Genomic DNA, 4,711 nt, shown 5'->3' with positions numbered 1-4,711 from the left:
AAAATATTGAAGGAAAAGACCTTGGAATCTGTAGAAAACATTATACTAAATAGAGAGGATTTATTTATATGCAATTCCCATGAGATCAGCACTAGTACCGTTACCATTAACAAATTATCAAGCCTCTGGCCAATGCCATAAGAAAAAGATAAAAGCAGTGCCAGTGTAGGACAAGTAAAGCTAAAATATTTTTTGCAGAAATAGTCATCCAAGTTAGAAAAAACCAATAGAATTTTGAAAAACTACTAAAATTCATAAAAAGTTTAGGAATTATAAAAAATTAGTAGGTTTTTTTTCACCACAAATGACCAACCCAAAGTAAAAAAAAATTATACCATTCATAATAGCAACAAAAATCATAATGTATCTAGGAATTACTTTAACCAAGAATGTAAAGACTTTAATGGACAAAATAAAAAAATTGTAAAGACTTATAAAATTATTTGAATAAATAGTTATCCTTTTGAATAGGATGACTTAGTACATCAGTTCTCTTCAAATTAATCTAGTGAATTCAATTTTAACAAAAATTTTTTGCTGAATTTTTGGGGAGCAATAAACTTGTCCTAAGATGTATGTAAAATATCAAAAATCCATAAATATCTAAGTCAATCTTGAAAAAAAGAGTAATTTCTTTTAGAAGATATTAAGACATTGCAGACCCAAGCCATAAAAACAGCATGGGAAAGGTCTAAGAACAGATACCACCAACAGAACAGAGAAGGGTGCTCAGATACAAATCTAAACATAGAACAAAAAATGTAACTTGTGGCACCAGGCAGCAATGGGCAAACAATTAATTCTTAGAATTAGAAACAATTAATTGTGCAAAGTTCACGTATTTAGTTCAGCCTAGAACAATTTATAAATTCCACTATCTAACAATACCTATACACAGATCTATCACTGACAGTGGGTAATCCAGGAGCAGGTACATTTTTTTTACTGGGGTTAATAAGAGAATAACCAACTCTAAAACCTCTCTTTTAGCTCATGCCATACCGCAAACATTCGGGGAGGCTTTCTTCCCTAGCTATCCAATATAGTGCATATCTTCTTAGGCAGAAGGCACTAGGATCACTGACATTTCTACCTCAGTGCTATGTGGAAAGTAACAGCAAAGTCAACATTTAAAAACATCTATGTCTCCTACATGCAGATATCATATAATCAAAGAAAAGTGTGGGACACTGTGGTATTTCTTGAACATTCCAGGCACATACTCAGCTCAGGGCCTTTTTACTTGTTATTTGCTATGCCTGAAATTCTCTTACCCAATATCCTCACAGTTCACTCCTTCATTCCTCACCTCCTTCAGGTCTTTACTTAAAAAGCACATCATCAGGGAAACCTCCCATAACCACTCTATTTAAAATTGCAATCACCAAAAAAAATAATAAAAATAAAATAAAATTGCAACCACCTCCTGCCCTCCACCCCAAGGACAACCCCTTGTTCCCCTTACCTGCTTAATTTTTTTCCATAGTGTAAACATTGTACTCATTTGTTTATTGTCTAATTCCACTCCTTGAATGTAAACTCCACTAGCGGATATATTTTTTTAATTTTTTTCAGTGCTCATTCCTGGCACATAAAAAGTGCTCAATAAATATTTGTTGAATAATTGAATGGTTATTGTATCTTATTCCCATACATACAGACAACTGTACTTAAGTATAAGCACCTCATTTGCAATGTAGATAAATTATTACTCCTTGGGGCACCTGGGTGGCTCAGTGGGTTAAAGCCTCTGCCTTCGGCTCAGGTCATGATCCCAGGGTCCTGGGATCGAGCCCCGCATTGGGCTCTCTGCTCAGCGGGGAGCCTGCTTCCTCCTCTCTCTCTCGGCCTGCCTCTCTGCCTGCTTGTGATCTCTGTCTGTCAAATAAAAAAAAAAATAATTATTACTCCTTGATGGTGAAACTTCTTAACAGCTGACATACATATTCCAAAAAGTTCAAGTGGAACAGTTTTAACTAGTGCTTATTAATGTTAATGTAACGTGGATCCTGTTTACTGCGTTTTCTTCTCCTTTGAGAGAAAAAGCATTTTCTAGGTGACAGAGGGATTAGTAATTTTCATCAATTTCTGCAGTTGTGTATCAGAACTCAAAAGTCATAATCTAAAGAGAAAATGAACAAATCTGGCAAAAGAATATTGGTTCAGTTGTATCTTAGACATCTTTATAATTTCTGAGTCTATAAACTTTAGCTTATAAACACAAAGGTAGATCTGCAGTCATGAGGAAAAACATGCAGTCCACGAAGGAGGAAGCTGGTGATATCAGAAATAAAACATTTGGAGTAGACTTCCAATAGTGTCCCTTTTTCTGTTAGGGAATTTTGTCTTCACCAAGGCCAAGTGACTTGAATTGATGCTGTACTTCAACTATTTCTATAATAATGCTGAATAACAAACCATCCCAGTGGCTTACAAAAAGGATTTATTTTTCTTCCTCACAGGTCTGCAAGATGGCTGAGATGACTCTTATTTCAGATGTGGCTTTCCTAGGCTTGTTGGAAAAAGTCTTTGTTTCACTCTGCTGAGTGTAGTATTCCAAGCTGACAGTTGGCTTTGTTTTTGCAATTTAAAGTTACCATTTAATTACTTTTGGTTTGTAGAGTTTCTAATGAGAAATCTATAAAAATTCTTATTGTGCTCTACACCTTTTTTTCTCTAGCTACTTTTAAGATTTTTCTTTTCATTACTGTTTTTACCAGTATGATTATGATGTGGCCTGCTGTAGTCTTTATATTTATCAGCACCTGGCTCGGGGGGGGGGTGGGTGGGAGAGGGTCCCAAACAGACCAGGTTAGGCCACTCACCACTGACAAAATCCAAAGGCAGAGAAACTAGCAGTGGTAAAAGAAGAAGGAAATTTATTTCAGTGAGGCCAACAGGGAGTCTTCCCAGAGTCTTGATGCCAGTGGACCAGCATCTCAAAGATGTCTTCCAAGTGCTGAAAATACTTCTAGGTTTATAAGGAAAATGTAGGACAAAGGTGGGCAGTGAAGGTCAAATCAACCACTGTCTTGGGGTCAATCATGGGTGGGGTCTTGCTGGCTCCAGGCAGTCCTGCTTGAGGGGGTACTTTCAGTTCCCACCAGAGAATAATTTGCCCTCAGGGTCTTCTGCCTGAGTTAAGAGGTAAGCTGGCAAGAACTTACTTAGAAGGTTTGAGGACAAAAGGGAGGCAGTTGAAGTCCTCTTCCAAAAATTATTGTTTTTTAATATTGTCCCATAGGTCACAGAGGCTCTGCTAATTTTTTTCCATTTATTTTCTCTGTGTGTCATTTCGGATTGCTTCTCCTGCTAAGTCTTCATTACTACTTTTTTTTTTTTTTCACAGTGCTAAATGTGCTACCCACCCTCTCTAGAGATTTTTAAAAAATTTCAGACATTATAATTTTCATCTCCAGAAATTCTATTTGCTTTAAAAACAACAACAACAACTCTTTCTCCTCCCATCATTTCCCCCTTTAAATCTTTGAGCATATGGGATGCATTTATAATAGATGGTTAAAGTCTTTGTCAATGCCACCATTTGTGTCATTTCTGGATACCTTTCTATTGCCTGTCTGATATATTTTGATTTATTTTCCTCCTTATTTGGGATGTCTATAAATTTTTAACTGGTGGATGCCTGATATTTTCAACTTAATGTTGTTGAGTCCTGAGTTTCATTGTAGTCTCTTAGAATTAGCCTCTGCTCAGGTAGGCAGTCAGGTGAGTTACTGAGCAGTTTGATTCTTTTGGGGCTTGAAGGGTCTACAACAGCTTTCACTCCAGACCCCAGAGTCTAAGGCTAGTTTACCTCACAACTAAGGCATGACACTTCTGGGGTCTCTTCACACGTATTCAACAGTTTCTTCACTCTGGCTGCGGGGCATTCAAACAAGTCCTAGTGCTGGGTGAGCTTTGAGACTTGTTTGGCTTACCGCTCCTCGTAACTGCTCTTTCTGGGCCTTGTGGAATGTCACATGACCTACCCACGGATTTTTATTCAGCTGAAGATTCAAGGGTATTCCTTGCTAGATTCTGAAGCTCTTTCTCCATGAACTCTGCCTCATACACTCCAACCTGCTTGGCCTCCCCCAATTCCCTAAACTCCGGTCCTTGTCCTTGTCCTATATATACACATATATATGTGTGTGTGTATATGTATATATAGAGGACAAGGACATATGTATGTATATATATATATATACACACACACACATATATATAAATAACTGGACTTAGTTAAGAAAAAATATATATATGTATATATATACACATATATATATTTTTTATATATGTATATATATATATATATATATATATTTTTTTTTTTTTTTTTTTTAACTAAGTCCAGTCCCATCTTCTTTTGCCAGATGCGGACGTCTTAACCTCCTCATGGAAAATGTAAAATTGTTGTAGAGATGTTTTTTGCCACGGTTAAAGTTCACCTCTCTCCACGGTACGCCTCGTTTTTCTCCTTAGGAAATACGGCGATGAGATCGTATACTCCGGCGGTATCTTACAGTGACTAGTCCAGGCTCTTGCGAAATGGGAAAAGACACTCGCGGGCTCGCCGCGCGGCGACACCAACACCCGTGCCGTCCCGCGCGCGCCTCCCTCACTTTCTTCCTCCCTCCCGCGTCGGCCGACGCGCGAGCGTTCCCCGCGCGCCTGCTCACTGCGCCTGCGCGGCGTGTGGACGCCACACGCT

Source organism: Martes martes (genome assembly GCF_963455335.1).
Source record: "Martes martes genome assembly, chromosome: 2".
NCBI classification, from domain to species: domain Eukaryota; kingdom Metazoa; phylum Chordata; class Mammalia; order Carnivora; family Mustelidae; genus Martes; species Martes martes.
Note: the sequence above shows the minus strand (reverse complement) of the source record.